This window comes from Eutrigla gurnardus (assembly GCF_963514095.1).
Source record: "Eutrigla gurnardus genome assembly, chromosome: 21".
NCBI lineage: Eukaryota > Metazoa > Chordata > Actinopteri > Perciformes > Triglidae > Eutrigla > Eutrigla gurnardus.
Window position 1 is genome coordinate 3319865 of NC_139932.1, and position 6518 is coordinate 3326382.

The following is a 6518-nucleotide window of genomic DNA, read 5'->3' on the forward strand; positions in this document are numbered from 1 at the left end:
GACCAGCACTGATGCACAGAGGTCATACATGGTTGAGACACCACACAAGCACCTCAGCAGACCAACCGGCCAGAACGCATCCACACAACACAGCTGTTCAGGTCCAAAATCCACCATCTAGCAATAAATAAGACGTATGTAATGTATTGAACCCCCTAGTCTGTGAGTCAACACAACAGAACATGCAACACCCTGCTGATATGTTGCACATCGCCATACAACAGCTTGTGGTAAATCGTGTTTATGGATGAAATGCATGTGTCAAATAAATGTTTCCGAGATTAGAGCCGGAGTGTAACAAAGCCGTAAAGATGATGGAAACCAAGAAGACATCGAGAGACACTGGGAGTCACTGCCTCTGTTTCTGTGGTCAGGTCGCCCTGTGTGTGTGTGTGTGTGTGTGTGTGTGTGTGTGTGTGTGTGTGTGTGTGTGTGTGTGTGTGCAGGTTTCAGTGTGAGTCAGCGTGTTGCAGATGCTCTTGCAGGAGAAGGATGTGTGTTTGAGCTGCAGGTTGTAGCAGCAGACACACAGCTGACAGCTTCCCAGCTAAATGAAGTGATGTGCTTGAGACTCACTAGACGTCTGTTTGGCTTCACACTGCAGCTGCTGATAAATGATGATTAACATGTTTGTTCAGGTTATGTTGCAGCTGGTTATTAGGCTCCATGGTGAGAGGTTAACGTCACTTGAGAAGCCTGTTATTCCTTGTTTGTTGAAATTGGGTATAGGATTATTCCAAACTATTGTCAATTTTGCAGTTTTGGTAGATTGCAATAGATTAAATGACATTGTATGGGTGTTCCAATTATTTGATTGGACCATCACATTAAAATGAATGTTTCCAAAAGAAAAAGGGCTTAACTCTTTTCCTTTCTTCATAACTGGAATATATTTACAGCAGGACAGCAAACTATATATACACTTACATATCATGGCTCCCAGTAAAACAAATAATGTATTTTCGAATACTTTTTAAATGTGTTAAGGGCCTGGCTCCTTCCTACATTGCTGACATGCTCATTGAATCCACCCGTCACATCATCAAGTCGACGTGTCCTCGTCACTGCTCCTGTTCTCTGGAGGTCTCCACCACAACACCTCACGTCTGCCACAACTGTGTCTTCTAAGTGTTCAGTACATTACCTTTGATATCACCTATTTTACAATCATTTTATTACACTTTTAATAATAATAACAATACATACTTTATTTTCTAATGATCTCGGTTTTTTTTTACCACATTCATGTCATGTTTCTGTCAATCGTTAGCATATACTTTTATATGTAACACCCTATTATCTTACATGTTCTTATATATTATGTTATTATCTTTGCATATTATTTTGTACAATGCTTGCTATCCTAAAACACATGGAGTCCTACATGTGCTTTATATGTTAACTTGACTCCTGCTTCTCTGTCAGTGCTGGTATATCAGGAGGAAGTGTGTGTGTGTGTGTGTGTGTGTGTGTGTGTCTGTCATTCTAACCACTGTGACCGACCTCCTCGGGCCGGCTGTAGTGTCATCATTCATAAATACAAAACTATTTAAAAAATATTCAGAGTAAGGTTTGTAACACATTTTCGTGGACATTTGTCCTCCCTTTCTTATCCAGTGAAAAGCACGTATCTCCAGATGTGTGGATGTTGAATGTTTGTGATACACTGAAGGATGATGTGACAGGGCTGTTTTCCCTTTACAGATACACGTTTCTCACAGGACATATTCATCTTATAGAATATTACACATTAGGGCTGTGGTGATGTTGGGACCTTGAAATGAATTCACTTTGAAAAGCATGAGTGTGTTCTAGTCCTGGGATAACTCCTGCTGTGATATAAATACAATGGAATTAAAATGGAATTAATGCAGTAGTAACATTAATCCAGAAACCTCAGATATAATAGTACACACAAACACACACATTTTACTGCACCATCAATACTTTTGTACTTTAAGTACATTTACATACTTTTACTTCGTCCACCTCTGGACAAATAATAAAATATTGTTTTTATGTGTGATTGGTTGAACTGGCCCTTTAAGGGGAAGCTGCATTTATGTAAAAAAAAAAAAAAGATGATTCACACGTATTTCGATGTTAATTTTGAGGTTTGTTTGCAGTGTTTCATAGTTTCAATGAAGATGCTGACTGAAGACAGTGTCATGAGAGACACACACACACACACACACACACACACACACACACACACACACACACACACACACACACACACACACACACACACACACACACACACACACACACACACACACACACACACACACACACAGACAGACAGTTGCACTGTGGCATTTCCATGAAGTTACATGTTGTTTCCTGTTGCAAAGGAAGGAGTGGGTTCACAGCAACACACACAAAGTAGCAGCATTAAAGAAACAACGATCATTCATAGAATAAAAAGCAATGATAATGCTAATTTATTATTGAAGTAAAATATTTCAAACAAGTATTATTCAAAGCAATTATAAAGACATGCAGAGGCTTCTTAAAAGTGTCAAATTAAATGTTTTTTCTTCCATTTGTGTTGCCTTTATAGACTCAGGAGAGGTTGCTGCTCTCCTTCTGTAGAGCCTCTCTCTTGATGTATTACCTCAGTAAACATTGGAAACATGAGTTCATGGTCTCAATCACTAGTTTCAAGTCTTACAAGTAAATTCAGTAAAGTCAGCTCGTCTGTCTGTCCACTCTGTGCTATTTTCAGACCGTGGTCAGTCAAATCTAATCCACTTGCTCATTGAGAGTTTGCTTAAAGGTTGAGTAGGTGATTCTATTCAGAAACACTTTCTGTTATATGACTTGAAATCCTCGTAACATACTGATAGCCATGAATACATGAAATACTCTGACATAAGAATGTTTAAAAAATGTCATCTGTGGCTGTGGCAGGACAGTAAAAACCCTGTCCAATCAAAAGAGCCGGGCCAGAGAAAATAATTGGACGTCCTGCCTGTCTGTCAATGATTAGTTCCTGATTGCACGCTGCCGATCTCGAGTACTTGTTTTGCGTTCTGGGGGTTTCAGCGATGCGTTCAAAGTCAAAGTTTCTGTGGTTTTTCCAAATGACCTACTCTGCCTTTAATAAAATGTATTAAGAGCCTCTGCTGGACAAACTGTGCAACCAGAACACAGAGGCCAATACATTTCAATCCACATAATTTTTTATAATAATGACAAGAAAAGAATACTATATGGAAAACTCCTGCGGAGTCCCACTGGGTGTACTGGCGTCCTTTATTCACTAGAGGGTAGCAGAGTGTTGAGGTGAAATTCATTTCTGCACATTTTATAGTAGATTCCTAGCTGATTTATTCTGGAGGCAAGGATGTATTCAGACACTTCATTAAAAGTACTAATACCACACTGTTAAAATACTCTGTTGTAAGTAAAATAAAGTAAAACTGTGTTAAACTCTTATATCATTAGATTATTTTCTCATTAACTACTAATTCTTAGCCGTTGCTGATTTTTGTTTTGGTCCATTTAAATGTGTTTGGGTTGAAAAAGAGGTTTGATTCTTGAAGTGTTTTCAGATCCATATGTGATGTATTCGAAATTTAAACATCCTGAAACATTTGACTTATATATCTGAATACTTAAAATGTTGCTTGGTTTGTGTGAAATTATGAGGAATGGCATCACAATGTTTGTTTAATCCTAACCTCAATATGGTTATTAAAACATTCACATCATTAATATTAATAAATCCGGAACCAGCAATTTTTTCACATGAAAAATAATTCAAATAGTTGCAGATACATAGTTCAACCCATTAATTGTTTCAGCTGTACTTGTATAAACTGTTGTATGGTTTTAAAAGGTAATAAAACTGAATACAAAGAGACAAAATGGCTACAGCAAACCCATCACAATTTATTGACTGATTTATTCCCATATTTGTCTTTTATTTGATTTTTTTTGTTTTATAATTATTGTTTTTTTTTATTATTACTAATAATTAATGTTTTTTATTTTTTTATTTAGCTGGTTATTAAAGTTCCTTGTCGATTGTATTATACCTGCACATACCTCTGGTTACAGCTATTAACATACAATATTAATATTTTCCACACTAACACAACACACTTTCTTACATACGAACACTCCTCGAACAAAAACAATAGAAAACCTGCACCATACTCAAGCATCTGTTCCACACGTCCTCTATGCACACATGTGTATTTCATGTTTCACCTTTGGTTTGTAAGATGTATTACCTGTTTGGTTTACATAAAGTCACATAAAATAAATATATTTAAATTAAAGAATCTCAAGTCGAGAAGTATAAAGTCGCATATGATGTACAAGTAAAAGAAACTCAAATGTGTACTTAAGTACAGTATTTGGGTGAATATACTCCGTTTGATCCTTTATGTGCGTCAGTTTGGACAATCAAACAGAGCGTAGTGTCAGCTTTCAACCACGGGGTGGCAGCAGAGGACAAATATGAACATCTTAGTGGACTTTAACACACACTGCAAATCTGTATTTCCTGCAAGAAAGTGCCTCTCTGAGGTTTGTGCCTATATACCCCTCAAATTAATGTTAATTGTTACTTATTATTATTGCTTGTATTGTTTAGACAAATTAAACTAACTGAGAGAGACAGTTGTTTGATGAAGGGAGACGCTGGAAATACATTGACCTCTGGCCTGACAAATCTGACACCATCTGCACGCAAGCACGCACGGACACACGCACGCACGGACACACACACACACACACACACACACACACACACACACACACACACACACACACACACACACACACACACACACACACAGTTTTCCATTTGTCCTGAACTCAGAGACCCTCAGAGCAGATCAGTGAGTGCTGGAGTCTATATTCAATTATGGAGACAGACAGACAGACAGACAGACAGACAGACAGACAGACAGACAGACAGACAGACAGACAGACAGATTCCATGACTGGTTTGATATTTAGTGTTCAGACTGTCTGGAGAAGGTGGAATGTTGACTGGAATCAACAACCAACTGTGATCTTACAAACTGGTTCCATATCAGACTGATCAGTGATCAGTAAAGAGGAAACCTCTGTTTCTGAAAAGTGAAGCCAAACTGAAGTGCCTTAAACTTGCATTCTCTCTACTGGCCATCAGGGGGCGACTTCTCTAGTTGCAAAAATAAGTCTGATTGTATAGAAGTCTATGAGAAAATGAGTTTACTTCACACTCATTTATCATCAAAGTAAACACTGTAAAGATGAGTTTATGGTCTCAATCTCTCGATGTTTTATTCAATCAGCTTTGAGTAAATGATGGTCCATTTAGAGTCAAATAGACCATACAGCAGGGCATGTTTTAGGGTGTGATTTACAGGTTGCTATATGGCTGGGTCTGGGAGTTGCCCCTGTTGGGTTTATGGTGTTTGTAGAAGATTTTGACTGGTTAAGGACTTTTATAGGTTTAGAATGTTTGTAGAACAATCTGACAGACCCGGACCCTGCAGACTCAGTACAAGAACTTCCTCAGTTTCAACAGCCTGTCCGATCAAAAACAACATGAATACTCACTCAGATTGTTGATCAAATCATTCATCCATATGATTGTGCCATCGATGTGTTGCCTGGGTCGCCCTTCCAACCGCCTGCATGATCACGTCCTGTGTGTGAGGCTATGGAGAAATACACACGGGAGCCTCGGGCAGCAGATGTCCTCGCTCCTGTTTTTTTATTAGAGATGATAGTTAAGTGGCCAGTCACCAGTTTAGTAAAGTTGCTGTCCCGGTAACCAAGCTCACATCACCAGCCACCCCTGAAGAAGCCCTAGCCTTCAAGAAAGTCCAAAGTCTGGCCAGACCATAAAAACGTGGACTATATCCAGTCACCTGCAAACCACCCGACAGGTTCATTGGTCATTGTACTTAGCCATTAGTTTTGTTCTGACCTATCGGCCAGGGATCGGGAATGGTGAGGCCGCCCCCAACCGGGACACCAGGCTTTCCAGCAGACGAGTCTGTCTCTCCAGCATTTGCTGTGCCGCCACCATCTTGTATCCCCGCGATGCACATCGTACAGGGTTCGTACAGCGACCAGACACATAGGTTGACTGTTTTTCTTCTTTTATTTTCAATTCTTGCAACACACACACACACACACACACACACACACACACACACACAACACTTGTGCCTCTACTGCCCCTGCTCTTCATGCCCACCTCCACAATCCTAAAAGTGGAATTTCATTCAGCTGCTGTACAAGCTGCAGCAACTTTTTCTCCAGTAACTATTACTCAACTGTACTTGAGATATGCAACTCACCAAGAATCAAATTCGGAACGGAGCAAGTCATGTTCCTTACTAATCAAATATTGTATACTTGCACTCTTTCCTACATTGTATTACAAAGGCTGCACAACATTTACTCAAGTATGTACATTTTATAGATGCTGTTATTCTATACGAGTACTTTTACTGTTGGTACTTATACTTACTTACTATATTTTGTTCTTAATACTTCTACTAAGT